This window comes from Phodopus roborovskii, unplaced genomic scaffold (assembly GCF_943737965.1).
Source record: "Phodopus roborovskii unplaced genomic scaffold, PHOROB, whole genome shotgun sequence".
NCBI classification, from domain to species: Eukaryota; Metazoa; Chordata; class Mammalia; order Rodentia; family Cricetidae; genus Phodopus; species Phodopus roborovskii.
In genome coordinates this window covers 17,870,233-17,889,045 of record NW_026126540.1, presented here as the reverse complement: position 1 = coordinate 17,889,045, position 18,813 = coordinate 17,870,233, and the positions used below count along the sequence as shown (strand labels likewise).

The 18,813-nt window shown below is 43.6% G+C and overlaps 1 protein-coding gene across 2 annotated transcripts in view; it reads left to right on the top strand.

Moving 5' to 3' along the window:
* The window catches only part of Tmem131l (transmembrane 131 like), a 136,280-nt gene that overhangs the window by 47,472 nt on the left and 69,995 nt on the right, over positions 1 to 18,813 (top strand). The gene's annotated exons all lie outside the window — the stretch shown is intronic.

Genomic DNA, 18,813 nt, shown 5'->3' with positions numbered 1-18,813 from the left:
CCACTCCTCCAGTATGGGATGCAGAATTAGACTTGAAATCAGGAGAAAGCCACCAGCAGTGGTGTCTTATCCGACTGTATATGTCGTGGGTCACAGCAGGCTTCAGATTTTTTGCAGTGTTCTGGAAGCCAGCTGTGCTGCAGTCTGCCTAGGAAGGACATAGTCTGCTGTCCACAGGAAGCCAAAATATACTCTTAAGTTGCTTCTCCTGGAATCATTCTTATGTTGAATTTTGTCTTTGGTTCTTAGGAGAAATGACACTTAACCCAATGTCTGTGAACTTGGACTTTTATGTAGAACATGGGAATGTTCTTTTCCACACAGGGCCACCTGTCCTTACAGTAGTAAAAGTTGTAATGATTGCTTACGCTGAATTTTCTATTTAAGGAAATTGTACATACCATGCTTTTGAAATGTGGTAGGTGGGAAGGAATTCTTGTACAAAAGAAATGAAAGTAAACTTTCCATAAATTGGTACGTTTTGTGGGTGTACGCCTTTCACCTTCAGCATAACTTGAAGAGAAACTTAACTCACTGTGTATGTTTCCGCTTGCTGAGAGCCAGTGTGTAAAGTAAGGAAACCTGTGTGGACTGCTGATTTAGAAACAGATACTGGGGTTGTGGAAGGGAGTGGGTTTGAAAGACATGAAAAACCAAAAAGGAAAGAAAACTAAATCCCCAGTGGGAATTCTTAAGTTAAACATGAATACAAAACCAGATCTGAGTGATGGCTCCTTCCAGGAGAAAATAAGCTAAGGAATTTAGGGACAGCTTCATGCACATCTACACTTGTATTCTCTACCCTGAATCCTTCCTTCATTTGTTTCAAAGCCATCCCTTTCATCCCTCCCCCTTCCACATAACCTTTGGGAGGCTCTCCGTGGCATGTCCCCAAGCTTTGAGATCACTCTGTGTGTTGTCTTAAGTAATATCTGATTGCAAGCGTGGACTCAGTGAGCTGTTTCACAAGATGCTGCATGCGTCTCTTGCTTCAACAACAGCATCAGTATTTCAGATCTAACTAGTTCCCGGTTCATATTTCTATCAAATGTTTTATTTTCAGAATCAAAAATTCTTGCTGTCTCTCATTCATTTTCCTTAGATCTTTGCTACTCCCTTGAGAAAACACACTCCTTGTAGCTTAGGAACTCTGTTTTAATCTGTCCATTCACTGCCAAAATGCTGGTTGGGTGTTGAGAGATTCTAATAATATGATTTTTTAAAAATTTCCAGTGTAGGGAATGTTAGTTATACTAGTTCGGCTGTTTTTAGTAGGAGATGACAGGAATTGGAAAGAGCCATTTTATTGGAGATGTCTCTAAAGGTCCAGACACACCACATTCTAAGCTGAATCAGGGAAGAAACTGAGAAGATGCCTTCAGGCATAGAGCTCCAATCTGAGTTAGCAGTTTCTTCATAGGAAAGGGAAACAGGAAAGCCCAGAGGAAGTTATGGGAGTGAGAGAAACTGCTTAAAAAGCAAACTTTTAAGGTGTCTACATTAGAGTTGAGGCTGGCTGGCAGGTGGAATCTGGGTTCTGGTGACGACTTTAAAAGGAATTTAACAGAGCAGGCTCTGATTTATACAGAGTCAGGGGCAGCCTCTGAACCCATGCAGAGAATGATCTTCCTGCCACTTGGCTTTGGGTGGCTGGCACAGGAACAGCAGTAGAGGTGTCTGGTCTTAGAATGAAAATGAGGACCTGACCGCTCCTAGGTGTGGGGTGTGGTTGAGAAGACTTTATAGTAGGTAAGAGGGAGAGCACAGCCTGAGGCATCTGGAAGAGTCCAGACTGAACATGGCCAGCAGAGTAGATCAAGTCATGAGAGGAGAGAGAGGACAGGAGGCAAGGACCAAGAAGATGAAGAAGGACCAAAAGAATGTTTGGCCAAAATGGCTGGGGAATATAGGAATCAGAAGCTGGAGGAAGGGAGTCCGAGTTTAGAGACTGCAGAGGCTTAGGGTGGGGACAGGAGTGAGAAGTGCTGAGAGGACCATGACTCTGGAAAGGTACTTCTGATGCTGAGAGAGCCTGGCAGCCTCCGTCCTCTTTGATATGTTTAATAGGCACCACAGTTAGCCATTTGTCCTTGAGTGTCTTTGGAACCTAATAGTCTTGGGATGATGCCCCCTCAGAACTGGGGTGGACCCTACCTTCCTAACCTTTCAAAGGCACCAGCACCTCTCTTGTGATTCTGTGAGTCTATTTTATAAGCTCAGCATAGAATCTGTTTTTGTGAACACTTCAGTGACCTGGCGTATACTGAATTCTCTGGATTGTTCCAAATAGCTAGTTTGTTCCCTGCAGCCTCCCTGGGGTGGAAGAATATTAAAGTGAGAATGAGCCTCATTGGAAGCAGAAACTCCTGAAGCATCTTCCATGAGCAGCCAGAAACTCATCAGGGGATTAATCTCTAGATGAATGTAGTGCCCTCATGATACAGTCACCTCCTCAAAGCTGGCATCAGGCTTTTGACACATGAGCCTTCATGGAGATAGAATTCAGACTTCAAACAGGTTTCCCTGGTCATTTTAGGGATGGCCAGATTAGGTGCTATGGACTAAGTGCTCTCTTCCTCTGTAACCTGGGGATTTTCTTTTAGAAGGGAGGGAATGTTTAGAAGTTACTTGCTTTTCAAGATTCCACTACAGATAATACTACCAATAATGCTACCAATAGGTAGCAGTATTTCCAGTCTAGGGTGCACAGAATTTGTGATTTTTTTTTTCTTTTTTAAAGATTTACTAATGTATACAGTGTTCTGCTTGCATGTATGCCTGTGGTTGTGAGCCACTATGTGTGTGCTGGGAATTGAACCTGGGTCCTCTGGAAGAACAGCCAGTGCTCTTAACCACAGAGCCATCTCTCCAGGATTGGTGATCTTATTGTTCCTAGAGGAATAACATATGTTACTTTGAATATTGAATGAAAATAGAGTTGTCTGTAGTGAGAATTTAAAATGTGTGTCCTGCAAGCCTGGCAGCCTGAGTTCAGTCCCTGGAACCCATGTAAATGTGGCAGGAGAGAAGCAACCCCACAGAGCCACCTTTAACTTCCACACATACTTTGTGCCATGTGTGCCATCCCATTACACTGACAGTCTGCTGACCCCGCCCCTGATGATGGGCGGGACGCTCATGGCCATGTCATGGCTACATCGGGCTTTACCTGGCTGCTCAAGCTTTACCTGGCTGCCAGAGGACTCAGTTACGCATGCACAAGCCCCCTTTTAAAGCAAGCATGCCAAGCGGGGGGGGGGGGGCTCTCTCTTGCTCTTTCTCTCTGGCCTTCTCTCCCTCCCCCCTTGCTTTCGGTTGGCCACCAGCTACCCCCCTTTCTCTCCCTTCCCTCAGTAAACTCATGTGGGCGTTGAGTCTCGTGTTTGTGTTTCTTAGGCAATACTTGTAGCAAAAGAACAACACACACTAAATAAGTAATTTAAAAGTCCATTTGTTGAATATTTTATTACACAACTTCACTATTATATAAGTTAGTGTTAGTGTATTTTCTTATCTCTTTTAAGGAAGAAATACAGTGAACGTCCTGTAAGACAAGGAACTTCTTGACAGAGTCAGGGATTTTTTGGAAATGAGTGAAGCCATAGTGATTGAGTAGTGGTAGGGTTGGCTAAACTCTGGAAGCTAGCTAGTTGCTGAATCCCAGGCCAGGCCTTGCTTGGTGTGAGCACTGGTTCTGTCCTTTGAGTTCCCCAACTTTCTCTTTTCTTATCCTCTCTCTTCATGTTCTCTGCTGGTTTTTTTTTTTTTTTTTTTTTTTTTTTTTTTTAATATGGTACTGTAATACCTCAAATTAATCTGTAAGCCCCACCAGTCCAAGGACTAGGTAACTTCCTGGGATTCTGGGAGTTGTAGTTCTTGAAAACAACAAAGCCTCATGGGAAAGTACTGTGGCCAATGGTTTTGTTCATAAAAGCCCCTGTAACATGTGTCTCGGGGCCACTCAGAGACTGATTCCACTTGGGAAATTCCAGAGAGTGGTCCTGACCAAAGTCCTGGTTAGTACTTAATAGTTAAGTAAAGCTTGCTTCAAATTTGGTTCAAATTGTTGGGCTGTTTTTTTTTCTTTTTTTTTTTCAGGCACATCTCGGACTTAACAATACATGCTAACAAATTACAAAGGACATCTCTTGTCCTGTTTTAGTCATGCCTGCTTGATTGAAACTGATGAGCCCTTCATGATGGAGTCCTTGTAGCAGCAGGGGTTGTATGTCAAATGGGTCTCTATTGCAGGGCAAGGCTGTTCTCTGCAGCTGCCAGGCGCTTGAGATGAAGCAGGGTAAATTGCACTGAGATAATAGGCAGGAATTAACTGCAGCTTACAGAGTGCTGCATAGTCAGGAGAAACGTGAAGGGCGTTAATCAAATGCATCTGCATATGACATTTTCATTATGTACAAGAGGAGAGGGATTGTGCTTAATCACACACAGATGCAAGGTCTGTAGGGGCTAGGCTGGGTGAACATGTGAGAAGTTGCATTTGTCAGAATTGCTGTTTCCCACCCGAGACAGAATGATTGAATTGGAGACTGTTGTGCATACTTACTGTTCTCTGTTCTTCTTTAACACTTTATTGAGATAATCCATGGGGCATATACAGTGCAACCCAGTGTTTTGCATTTGATTTTTAAGCATGTTTTTAGGGTTGTTTAGGCACTACTACAGTCTATGTAGATTTTTGCCCCTCCTAAAAGAAGCTGCTGGCATGTGTGTGCTTGTATACAGTTTGTACTTAAAACATTCCTTTTACCATGCTGGAAAACAAACCCAGGCCCTCTGTATGCCATGAAAGCACTTTGTCACAGAGCTTCCCTTCAGCTCCATTTCTAATGAACAGTTTTTCAGTTTTTTATTTTTAGTGTGTGTGTGTGTTTGTGTGTGTGTGTGTGTGTGTGTGTGTGTGTGTGTGTGTGTGTTTGTGTCTGTGTATGCTGGGTATGTGTTGCTTCCCAAGGCGGTCAGAAGAGGGAAGAGGGTATCAGATCTCCTGGGGCTGGAGTTTCTGACTTTTGGAAACTGCCCTTTGTAGGTTCTGGGAACTGGGCTCTGGTACCCTGGAAGAGTGGTAAGCACCCTTAACCACTGACCCATCTCTCCAGCCCCTGTTTACACTTTTTAAGTGCTCTCTCTCTTTTTTTCTTTTTAGTGAAAACACAGATCATCTTGGGGCTTTTGAAATAGCACATTTCCCAGAAAGTATTTGTTTTCCTGAAGTCACTGATGACTTTAATATTATAGAGTCCCTATTTTACTGACTTTTGGAGCCATCCTCATGACTTCCATTGTAGCTACTGGGTTCATATACTCAACTCTAAGTTGGGACCTTCTCCTTTGCTTGAGCATGGGAGTTCAGTTGTTCAGGTAACCTGGGGTAGGGACTTGAAGCATAAGTACTTTGTTGCTCAGATCTTTTGCCACCACACTGGCCACAGTCAGCCCTGTTCCTTTTGAGAAATTCAGTATGGGAAAGGGATGCACATCAGCAGAATGATGAGTCTGTGGACTTATGTACTTCATAAGGCCTTTGAATGCAGGAATTATTCTGGAGATGCAGCTTTAAATTAGGTTTGAATGGACTGTACCCTCAGAGTTGAACTTGGTGGTCCATAGGGATCCAGCTTGCTGGTGGGATCTGCACTGAGCTGTGCATGGTTCTGCCTAGGGTTTAAAAGCAGATACAGGTTCTGGAGTAGTGGATGAGGAGGTCGGGGGTCACTACAGTGTAGGACCATCTGGGAAGAAGCAGTTGAAGCAGAATGGTGTTAGTCCTGTGTCTATGGGATGAGTAGGCTGGAATGCTAAGTAGGGGAGCCTGGATATTAGGAGTGATGTTGAAAACCTGGCAATTCATTAGTCTGCTAGAGAACTGAGGTGGTAAGATGGAGAGAACTGGGCCTGGGTCTCATGCACAGGGAAAGGACAGACAGGAGCCAGAGGTGAGAGCAGAAATTAGGCCAGGAGCAATAAAATAACAGAGCCAAGTACTGTGTACCGTAGCATTAGAGGATCTGGAGGTGGAAATGTGCTACTTGATCCATACAAAGGAACAACTACAGGCTGAGTTCAGGAAGATTGTACTTTTCTATTGCCCTCGAACTTCATACATACCATTCTGAATATTTTTAAGGTTCTGGACACAGAAGCACCTCACAGGTTTTAGGAAATCTGAAGAAAGAGCAATGTTGCAAATGCTCCAAGCATCCCAGCATTGCTGAGTATTCTGACAACCGCCTTCCCATTTTCCCTTCTGTTTTTTTTTTTTTTTTTTTTTTTTTTTTAATTGTAATCAAGTTGTCCATACCAGTTTTTTTTTCCTCCATCACAATAGCTCCCCTCCTTTCCCCATTGCTGACTGCTGTTGTAATCTTCTACCTTGATGGAGAGCTTTGCTTTGGAATTGATGACCATTGACTGAGTCCTCCCAAATCACATCTTGCAGGCTGCTTGCCTTCTCCAGCTGCCTGATTGCCTTTGTGATCTGTGCAGGATGCTGGCTGCTCTTTGTCTAGGGCTGGAGAGTGCTGGAGGGAGAGGGGAAGTGGTTAGAGCATCGAGGGGGCTGAAAAGGAGCCCCTGGGGCAGGATAGGGGCTGACCTGCTGTGAGAGGATTGCAGACTTAGAAGGGGCCTGAGCAAATAGGCCCTGGCTAGTAGGCTGGGGGACCAGCAGGGCCATTCTTTCTTTTACAACCTCTTCAGCAATTACACTTTAGCACTCAAGGGTTTGAAAGAAAAATTACAATTTAAAAGGAAAGCTCTGGGTGCTTGATTTGCATATGAGTGGTATCTGTATAATTAAGAACAATTAAATCCCTGGGCTGAATTGAAAGGGAGGCCCCAGCTCCTGTTGCTGGGTCCCTGTGGAGTGCAGCCTGTGGCTGTCTGTCAGTTCTCTGGAACCCAGTTGGCAGAATGTTGCCATCTTTCCTGACCCTGCTAATAAATTCTGGAACAAACCTTTGTAGCTCTCCCTGACTTGTCCATCTTCTTTCTTCCCTTCCTTCCAGGTCAGGGCCTGACCGTTGGCAGAGCTCCTAACAGACATCTTTCATTCTTCCTTTCTTTGGTTTATAGGTCTTACTTGGTTAATAGAGGATGCTGAAGGTCTGGTCACAAGACCCTCACTCTGCGCATATCTTTCTAATTAGCCCCGTGGTCTCTGCCTAGAATCCAGTGATATTGGTGGCCCTGGGAATTTAGTTCTTTCTTTTCTCACTGTTGTGTGACCCATGGACACCTTCCTCCCAATATTGCCAAGGCAGCAAGGCACAGTTTTCTAGGTTAGTTCTCTGCTGGTTTTTCAAGAGCTTATAGGATCCCTGTGTGGGACAACTCAAGTAGAATAGGAATGCATCTGTTTCCTGTCAGCTGCCCCAGGTGAAGGAGGTACTGATTACTAAAAATGACAGAGGTTATGAGCAGTCTTTGAAAAGTAGGCTCATTTGGACTCTTATTGATGAGGCTATTTTAGGTACTTTTCTATTGTGAAGAATGCCGTGACTAAGGCAGCTTATAGAAGAGTTTATTGGGGGCTTACTTACAGTTTTAGAAGATGAGTCTCTGGCCATCATACAAGCAGCTAGACAGTAGGCACAGGTATGGCACTGGAGAGCTTACATGTGATCCACAAGCAGGAAGCTGGGGGAGAGGCAGGAAGGAATTGCTAACTTGGACCCACCCACTCCTAGTGTCACACCTCCCCCAACAAGGTCGCTTCCTAATTCTTCCCAAACAGTTCCCTTATCCAAGAACCAAAGATTGAAATGTATGTGTCTCTGGGGCCACTCACATCCAAACCACCACAAGGTTCCCTTCTAGTGAAAGTCAGATGGGGACATCACCAATGTGTTCCTTTTGCCACCTCTTCTGCCTCTGGTTGACTTGTCAGATAGTTCTACCTTTGGCTTCCTACAGTGTCTCACAGAGGTTCTTGAGTTCTCTGTGACTAGGGTCAAGGCAGAGCACTGCTTCTCAACCAGCCATATGCAGGCATTTCTCACTGATGTCAGCACTTGACTAACTCTACTGAGGACCAGTTACAGTCAGTGCCCTTTCCCAGTGGAAAGTAGTAGAACTCATCTTTTTCTTCTTGGACATTTGGTTTATTACAGGTTTGAATTATGTTTGTGTTACTGTTACTGGGAAGCTCGGGGCCTGAACACCATGGAAATCTGGTTTGGCCATATCTTTCTGATAGCAGGTAGATGCTGTAACAGGCATTTGCATAGAACTAGTGCCTCTGAGTAGCGGCTGCTGGAAGTTTCTGTCATTAGAAAAAGACAAGAAGTGGCCTCAACGGCAATTAAACACCTTGGTCACATCTCCCGTGAGAGGCAGAGCCATTGCAGCTGCTGCTCCAGGAGGTCTCAGGGACCCCTCTGCATGAAGACACTGTGGTCCCTTCCCTTCTCACTGCAGAGGCAGAAGAGTGGGTAGACCATAGTTTTCCTGGAAGCTTCAGCTTCCAGCCTGTTTGCTAGAACTTACATCATTAGCTATCCCACATTCAGAGGAGCCTTGGGTGTATGCCTAGCTAAGACCCCATTATCTGGAAGGAGGAGGACCTGGAGGTGTTATGTGCCCAGAGAACAATCTACCACAGAGCCTGGCATAGAAACAGAAATGAGTTACCATTGTATGGTCAAGAGAATATTGCCTTTTTGACTCAACATATTTCTGAACTGACCTCCTGTCCTCTCTACCTTATATTAAGGGATACTTCTCCTCTGGTCACATTCTAGACTGGTTTTTGTATTCTTTGGGTTTTATATGAGATAAATTTGCCTTTAAGCTATTCTGATAGTAGGATTATTGCACAGACATGAGCTTGGTGATGAGTCATGCTCTGTGGCCAATTAGATGATGAATGTTCAGTGGATAGCTTCGAAAGTGCTGTTCGGAAGTTTTTTGAAAAATTTCTATTTGTTTATTCATTTATTTGTTGGTTCTGAGGTTCATTCACAAGATCTTTATATACCAGCCACATACAGAACTACACTCCTTCATTACTTTTGCAAACATTACTTTCAGAGAAAACATTTGTATTTCTTTCAACAGAAAGGAGTTGGACTTTATTTTGCAAGTATTCATAGAAATAAAAACAGGCAACATGAAACATTGAGCCATATATTAGTATTGTGCTAGATTTTTATAATTGCTGTAAAGCCAGGAGGCTGCTTCATTCATTATGGCTAAGCAGACCATGAACCTGCCCTTCTAGAAGCAGTTAAAAAGCTTAGAAAAGTTCACCAGATTTCTCAGGCAATGCTATTAAACATTCGGTGTATTTTTTGGACATTATTTTGATAATTTTCTCATGTAGAAACTTTTTTAAAGTTTATTTTTATTTCCCATTTATTTATGGTATGTATAGTGTGTGTATGTGTGAATCATATTTATACACATTTATGCATTGGAGTGCATGTTGAGGTCAGAGGACAGTGTACAGTGTTCAGTTCTCTCCTTCCATAATGTGGGTGCTGGGGATCAGGCTTGCTGGGAAGCACCTTTAGGCTGAGCCATCCAGCTGGGCCCCTTTGTGTTGAGATTAAAGATAAATCAATGAAGTGTATTTCAAATGAAATGTTGCTTTAAAAATTTTTATTTTCTTCAGTTTTGTCATTAACCTTTTTATGTAATTTGTTTTGAGTTTCTTCCTTTGTTTGAAACCTCTTTTCCCAACTTTACCTGAAGACAGTATATTCATATCTCTAAACCCTTTTCAGATGTGGTTTTCTAAAGGTTCTTCATAGCAGGTGATCATTTCCTCCTGTGAACACCCCAAATAATTAGGGTGGGCATTTCATCCTACATTGTGTGTGATACCCATCATGGGGGGGGTAAGATATACACAAGTTACCCACAATAGTGAGCCAACCTGTCTTCTTTGTCTTTGTATTCTTAAAACTCTCCGTCTGTGCTGTGGTAAGATCCTAGTGCTGGGGAAAAAAAAAATGAATGCCAATAGCCTGCTATTCCTGTATTATAATAAAAACAAGTCCATTAGTCAGATTGATTCAAGAGTTTTAAGATAATCTTTTAAAAAGAGGCAGGCTCACTATTGGCTTTATATCATTGGGATAAATACCTACAATAATCAGCCCATAGGGAGAAAGGTTTATTTTGCTTTAACCATTTTAGAAGTTTCATTCCATGGTGGGTTGGCTTCCCTGGTTTGGGGTCTGGGGGAAGTCAGCACAGGGTGATGACAGTTGGAAAACCTTTCTCCTTTGGTCATTCTTCCTGGGGGATATGTGCTGGTACATTATTTATGATTTATTAAAGCTTGCCTGAGTGTACAGAAAGTAAAGCTAGCGACAAGCCGTAGAGCCAGGCTGCTTTAATCGCAGCAGCCATCCTAGCTAGCCATAGAGCTATGCAGTGGTGGCCTTTAAACCCAGGACTGAAGAGATGAACAGATGGACCTCTGTTAGTTCAAGGCCACACTGAGCTCCATTACATGAAACTGACCCAGTCCTAAAGAGAAACAGCTCACACAAAAGTGATCTCGGCACTTGGGATCCCATGTCTTTAACCCCAGGGTTTGAGAGGTATAAAAGGAAGAGCAGCAGTCTGGGATTGCAGTCTGAGGCTTGGTGGAAACAGGATTGCAGTCTGAAATTTTGTGGAGACAGGATTGCGGGCTTGGTGGAGACAGGATTGCAGTCTGAGGTTTGGTGGGGAGAGATTTATTCTCCAGCCATGCAGAGGAGAGGACAGCCCTTTCAGCCTGAGATAGAGTTAAGAGCTAGTGGCCGGCTGCTTTGCTTATCTGACTGTCAGCTTGAACCCCAATATCAATTACTGGGTTTTTATTTATTGTGTTACAGGGAGGGGACAGGAGGAGGGGAAGAAGAGAGGGCTCTAGAGAGAGGAAAAGGAGGTAGAGTCTTTATCTCCTTTAGGGCCATGCCTCCAGTTTCCTAAATGCTACTGGGCCTTACCCACCCCTTTAAGTTCTGCCATTTCCCAGTAGAGCCACAGGCTACAGACCACGTCCTTAACACACAAATCTTAGGGAGACCTACCCAAACCACAACACAGTTCTAAGGAACTGTACATACTAAAATGTGTAAGAATGCTTTGGGAACCGTGCAGGGCTCCTTTAGTTCATGGGTACATTTTTCATGGGTACATTGCTTGTCTATACTGGAGGAGGAAAAAAGCCTATCTCTAGTCTCCCTGTCACCTTTGTTCTCTGTGTGAATTTCTGCATTGTTGCCTTTTCTGTGTGTAAGATTATTGCTGCAGACATCTAATACTAAATTATGCTTTGTGTTACCTTGCTGTCCCAGAGCTAGAAGAAAGACAAGATGGATTTCTTTATTTTGCACATTATGAAATCATATTCAAATTATTTTAACATGACAATATGACTTACTTCTAGAGTTTAGGAAAGATGTCAGTCTTTAAACCACAAAGGAGTTGTACCTCAATTGAAGAAAGGCAAAAGAAAGTTGCAGCAGGAACCAGGGAAGTAAGCACGTAATTGCTGGTCTGTTCTTTGACAGATTTTTACAGTCCATGTGGCTGCAAGAGTTCTTTACAGCATGCAGACTGTGCTTTGACTAATGTGTGAATGTAATGGCATATTTTGAAGTGTTTTGAATTGCAAATACAGTGCTTTTTAAAAATAAAGCCCTGATAGTGGGAATGGAGAACAAGAAACTTAAGTGGTATGAAAGTATGAAATCCCCGGAGACCCCTTAGAGCCACTTGCTTGTGGAGATAAGGAAGACTACAGGAGTGGGGTTGCTCACATGGCTTCCTCATGGGCTCGTAGACAAGTCACTCTGCAAGGTGGCAATCTCATACACCAAGCCCACTGCCGTGTTGGATTCTACCTGGAGGTGCTGGCAACTGGAATATCAAGCCAGGAGCTTCACGGAGGAGTCTAGGCCACAGGTACACTAACTTGGGGAATGAATAAGTTAAATCACAGTAACTACTGCCAGCTGAGTTAAGCAAAAAAAAAAAAAAAAAAAAAAAAAAAAAAAGAATTTATTGAAGATTCTGGCAGCTGACTGGACCTCTAGGAAGAATTAAGAGCAGGCTTGGGGAACACAAGCTAGAGAGGACTTGGCAGCTAAAATGGCTGCCTAAATAAACTGCTGGGGACATTGCCACCTTTATCACTAGCACAGATACACTACTGTTGCTGTGGTAGCCCACAGGAACAACTCTGCCTGCCTGCCTGCCTGCCTGCCCTCCCCCCTCCCTACCCCATTGTTGTTGCTTCAGTGCAAGATGCCCTGCCTCAGGTGGGTCAGTTTGGTCACATCTTGGTCATGTGACAGTATCTTATGGCAAGGGGAGCCAGTTCCAAGTTTAGAAGTTGTAGAATAGAAAATCTTCAAATGTTGCCAGGTAGGAAACTGAATAGCTACCAAATAACATATGTCTATGTGATAAATCAACAAAGTCTTAGAGATAGCAGACCTAGTAGGTAGGCAGGGACCCTTGGCCAGAGTAAGAGAACCGAGAGGAAGAGCCTCAGAAACAGAACAAGGAGCTGGAGAAGGGATGGATGGTGCGGCTGCCAAGGAAGGCCCACATACAGGAACCCTTTCCTAGAAACCCAGGGAGCACTGCTCCAGAGATGGCAGCCAGCAGAGATTAAGGAAGCCCAGCCCTTGCCTGCATGGCTTATGGATCACTAGCACTTTTGGCAGGAGAGTGGGAGGGCTACCTAACAACAAGGAAGGGGAAGGCCATGAAGCCCGGCTTCCCGGTGTATCCACATCCCACCTCCCTACCCTGTAGCCGGAGAGTTTTGGAAACTTGTTTAAGCCCTCCAGTCATTTCCTCATGTGTGAAACTGCAGTGTATGCTAGTCAACTTCCTCCTACCTGATGTACTAAAAACTTAAAAGTTTTTGTTGACTTGTGGGTTTTGGGAGTCGCCAATAACCAGGTGGGATAATAGCTTACATGTCTCTGGTGGAGGTGCTGGATGTCAGTGGTGGGAAACACATTTAAAGCTTAATGGTTTTGATCCACAGAAGACAACTGCCTTCAAGAGCATATTCCCAATGGCTAAAAACCCCCTCCCTGGCTTCACTTAAAGATTCCAGCACCTCTCAGAAGCAGTGCTCTGTGGGCATTTGGGAGTATGCCCTAGCTGTAGCAGATGACAAGTTCCCAACACCGTTCTTAGAGTAACCTGTGACTGAGTGCTGGACTAGCATGTGGCACCTCAGAAGAACTCATGAATAGTGGCCATCATTATTTGTCAACACTTGGACTGTGAGGGGATAGAGGGCTTGAAGAAACAAGGAAAGTTAGAGAGCTTAAGTGATCAGGGCTAAGTCTCTTCATGTGTATGTGCAGGGGAGAAAAGACAGAACAGAACAGCAAGGGTGGTGTTGAAAATCCCAGAGAGGTCAGGAGCCCAGGATCCACCCCAAAAGAGTAGCTAGCTAGTCACCGAGTCTTTGACAGAGGAATTCTCTCTGTGGGGATTACTATGAGAATTTTCATCTGCAATTTGAGGCATACATTAGTGGAGGGCATTTGCCCTAATCTTAAGAAGATCTGGCTATCAATACACTGGAGTCACCTTTAAACCCGGGCTTTTGTTTTTTGTTTTTCTTTTTTTTCAATCTCTAAACAGGCCCAGGTTGCATTGCTCAACAGACTTTCACTCTGACGTTCTTTCTCAGTGCATTAAGATCTTGAAGCCTGACACACTCTGCAGTGAAAGAAACTGAGAAAACCATGTTCTGCTAAAAGTTCCCCACTGTGAGATTTTAACGTGGAGGAAAAAACCCCAATGATTTCAAGCACTGAAGTTACTGTTAGCTGCCAAGGAAGGGGGATGGTTCTAACTGAATTCCTGAAGCAATGCTTTTGTTTTCAGGTTTATTTTTCTATCAGTAAACTTCTGGGGAGACTTTTTATTTACATATTGTGGTACTGGGGATGGAACCTGGAGCCTCCTGTGCCCTTTCTAGTATGCTATCACTGACTGAGATATAGTCTCTGCTTGCAACTATGTCATAGATCATGGAGCTAAAGCCGTTTGCCGTTCAGTGAAGGCCCTGATGGTCAGTGCCTTCCTCTTGGATCCTGTGAGTTTCTTGTCATTGTCAGTGTTGAGAGCCTCAGGGAGGCCTTGTTCTGAATAAGCCATTCAGCTGTGGGCTAGTCAGTAAGGCCTGCCCCAAGCTGGGTGTTGTCTATCTTTGCAGGAATTGAGTTGTGGCACAGCTGCATACTGCACACATAGTAAGTTCTCTAAGGCCTCTGAGAACAGGGACTGAGTCCTAGAAATGCTTCTTTCTTGCTCTGGGGAATGGGTATCTCCTTGAGGTCTATACCACCGAGAAGAAGGGATCCAAAGATATTGATGCAGGGATCCTTACCTTCGTAAAGATTACAGGTCTGGTTGCGTTCTGTTACTGCTATAGTGTGCTGTTGTGAGTAATGAGAACAGTCTAGTAAGCAGATCCTTAATGTATAATGTCTTCTCTGGACAACAGAATGCACACATGAACATTATCTTTTTTCATGGAGTAATTTGTTCCCCCTTTTTGATGCAGAGGCTTTGTGAAATGAGTATAGACCATTTCTTTTATTTATTTCTCCTTTTCATTATTATTCATTGGTCAAAGTCATTGTCTTGGCTTTAATTTGTTTTAAAATTTTAATTTTGAAAAACCTTGCTGTGCTCTAGGTGTTGGAACATTGTATTAAAAGGCGGCCCACTGGGTAGATGGTAAGGCCCTGAGAGCTGCTGATGGAAAGATCACTGAGGAGTGTGGAGATCAGTTAGGTGCCCACCACTGCTTCTCCTGGCATGGGTGGTCACTATTGTGTCTCACATTCAGTTGTGTGCAAAGAGCAGGCCATCTTCTGAAGTAGTGTCTCCATCTCAAGAAAATGGACAGACTTCCAGGAGAAAAGCAAGATGGCTTTATCTGCTGGAGCATGGCTGAGTGCCCGTGGACCTGGCCAGCACCCCGGAGGTCCAGCAGAGCCTTTCCTGTGAGCCACCATGAGGCTCCGGGCAGCCTCTGTTCTGCCGTTACTCTCTTCCCTCTCCCTGCTTTCATTCACTTCTCAAGTTTTATATCTTTGCTCACATCATCACTTCTGGATATGACCTCCTTCCAATGTCCAACTGTGGTAGCTATTTATTGGGGTTCATTTTATATAGCCCTATTCTCTGAACTCTGCCGGAGCTGGGACTGGAACTCAGCAATAGAGTAGTAGTAGTAGTGTACACTGGGTCCAGGATTCCACCATGGTTATAACAAAAAAGAAACCTTTGTTGGTTTTTGTTTGTTTGTTTGTTTGTTTTGTTTTCCCAGGAAGAATCCTCATTCTTCTTGGTAGGGGGAGCCTTGTGGTTTGCCTGTTGGCATACCCACACATCTGAGTTATGGCCTGAAGAGGGCACATTTCTCAGGCCTAACACCTGTTTCTGGTGCTACCAGGGTTGGGGACAGAGTTACTGGCCCCACTGTCCACTCTGGAAAGGTGAGCCATTGTCTTTGAACAGAGGACAAGCCTTCTGAACAGCCAGAATAGCCAGCCGGTTATATACTCATTACTTTGTCTAAGCTGTTGTTTTTATAGGGACATATGACATCAGCACCTAATTGAGTTGAAGTAAGGAATCTAGGTGTGCACACAGTTCCGAGAGTGACAGCTGCATCCAGCACAGCCCACACGTTCTGCAGAAGAGGGAACTGAGTCCTGCACTGTGGGATCCACTACAGCTTCACCTGACTCAGACTGTTTCCTTTCAGCCAAGTGTCTTTTTTCCTGGACTGTCTACCTCTTCAAGCTTATTTTTAATTCTGTTTTATTTGGCCTTATGTATAGCAAAAAAAAAAAAAAAAAAAAAAAAAAAAAGTCCAAGTTTAGGAAAGAGAAAGACGAAAGGATTTGGACCATTTAGACAGAGATGTGCCTTTTTAAAAAAAAGTATGGGGTGTCTTAATTTGGGTCATTTAGACAGAGAAACCTTGAAACTGTGGGATGGCTTATACCTGATGCTGAAAGGGTTCTGCTCTCTGCAGAAGGAGGGCATCTTTGAAACAAGGACTGAGAGCAAGCATTGAAGCTGTAGATCAGAAGTAGACATACTTTTAGACTGCTGAGGGTTCGGGTTCAGTCTCAACCCCTGTTTTCCAGGAAGGACTAAGAGCGTGAGGAATAGGGAGTACATAGATAAGGTGCATGTCCTTTGGGGCATTACCACCTGCGTGGTCCATCTCTATCCCTGTCCCAGAACAGCTCCTCTGGTCTCGTTCTCTTTTAACAGATGCAGGCTAAGAATGTAAACTACACAGCCTACAGCCTAAGTTTATAATTGACGTTTACAAGATGTATGTGTTTACTTTATGCCATATAGGGCTCTCCCAGAGAGATTTGACATTCCTGGATAATGGCCTGTGTTGTTGAGGGTGAAATGTGCGAAGTTAATGGTTGCTTGTGGAAGAATGGAGGGGAGAAATGAGAAAGTGGCTCATTGTTCATTTATCAGAGCCTCTAAGGGTTATTTCTTTGAAGGTGTTGGTTTGGAAATGACTTTGGCATTTCAAACACAGCACTGAGTTGTTAGCACTGATAATCTGAAGGTAAATTGTGGCCACTGACTACTTACCCACTGTTAGGAAGCCAGCCACCTTTCCCCTTGACTTTTGCACCACAATAATGAACACAAAAGAACTTCTGTGACTCCTAGAAGGGTGGGACTTTCCCCACCAGCAGGCAGTGGTCAGTTCTGCAGTAGATCCCAGCCGGAGTCTTTTAGTCACTTCTGACATTTTCTGTCGTGTCAGAGCCCATGCCAAGACCACAGTCCCCAAGCCTCTTTCCCACTTGAGGTGCCAAGCCATAAGCCCTAGTTGTTTCACCCATGCTTCTGACCCACAGACTATCTAGAAGGTTCCCACAGCACTCTAGGTTTTTGATACATTGGGTAGAGCAGCTCATAGAAGTCAAGGAAACATTTGTTCTCTTTTATGGTAAAGGGTTTGACAGAGGACCCACATGAATCAAAGCATAAGGGGAGGCAGACAGGAAAGTTGAGGAGGGTCAGGATGAGGAAGGTCATTTGACCTAAGTAAGAACAGGCCTGAGAATGCCCAAGAGGAACATTGGGTAGGACCAGTTTCAAAGATTTATTGTGAAGAAGAGAAATTGTAGTTTATGGGGCCTGCTTTGGGGAGGGAATTGTAATATCAACCTTCCTGTCTGGTAACATGTGTGCAAGTACTGTCTAGCTGAATAATGTCTCTTAAGGGCTTTACCATTATTATTGTTAATTATTATTATTACTTAACATTATTTTAACTAACTTAATATTAAACTTCCATATGCCTTGATATATTTTCCAAATTTTCTTTGTTTTCCAAATTTTATTGCAGATGAGGTAAAATCTCCTAATTAAGGAAAAAGAATCTTTGATTTTGGGAGGAAACAAGGTTTTGTTTTTCTATTTAAAGTTAGAGAAATTTGGGGTATTTCTGCTGCATTACTTTACTTTGATCCCAAGTTGCCTGGTTTTTGTTGAGTACATGAAATTTCTGATTGTGGAATTAGAAAATCTGTTATGTAGGATACAGTCCAGTTCTATGTTTAATTGTTCTATTCATAGATAGTCACTGTCACTTCACTGGGACCTTTCAGTCCAGAGGCTAGCATGGTCACTGAGCTCCAGTTGCCTCTCCATTTGTCTTCCTTGCTTTTGGTGAGATGAATGGCATCCTCTTTGTAACATGATCCTGTGGTTATTACATAAACCATGTTCAGGCTTGAAGCAAAGGCCTTGTCCTCTCATTTTGCCTTCACAACAACTGTAAGCTCAGTACTGCTGTGTCCCCTGACTTTTTAGAAAATGAGGCAGGCACTGAACAAATTAAGCTACTGACCCACCCAGGACAGGAGTGAGCATGAATATGGAACCAGGCTTATGAGACCTCTGTGATGTTGGCTTCATCTGTCCACTTGGAAACCATGTACAAAGCCTAATGATCACCTTACTTCTCGGTGCCCTGGACCATTGTTGCTCATAATTAATGCAGCACATTTCTGTAGCCTCTCTGGGTCTGTTTGTGTTTCTCCTGGAATGCTTAGCCTTGACCAGCTTGGGATAGAATTGGGTACCCATGGTGGACCTCTGAGGTTTCCACTTCTGTTCTGTGTCTTCTTTACAAGCAAGCAAGCAAGTCAGAGAGTATTAGTGCTGTGCTTTGGGAGTTTGGAGGAGTCCAGTGAGCTACACACCTCTTCCATGCCCACTTTGTATTGGATGGAAAAGTTGATAACTGTTAGATAGATGAGAACAAAGTATCACTTTTATTATTAACACAGCATATTTTGGAGGTAGGATGGAGACTCAGGTAGCTCTAACCAAGAAAGGACATTTTTCAGAGGAAGGGTTAGAGGAAGGGCATTTGTTGGGTGCAGAGACACAGAAAGAAAGACTACAGCTAGAATTGTGAGTGAGGACTGTGGGACTGGGTCTCCGACCCCTCCATAGATGGTGCTTTCAGGAAAGATCGTGTAAAGGTTACAAAACTTACTAGCTGAAAGACTTAATGTCCAGATGACTGAGGCTGGGCCAGCTTCCTGGGGGCTCTTTGGGGAGAGGAAAAAAATGGAAAGATTCTGTTACAGAAAGCTATTCTGAGTCTCAAAGCATGCTCGCTTATGGAGCTTCCCCAGTGAAACATCTCTGGGTTATGTAACTTTCAAATTGTCTATCTAATCAATCTATCTAGATGTTTATGTATTTTTATATCCTTATTATATTTTTCATTTACATGTGTTTGGTATGTTTTTC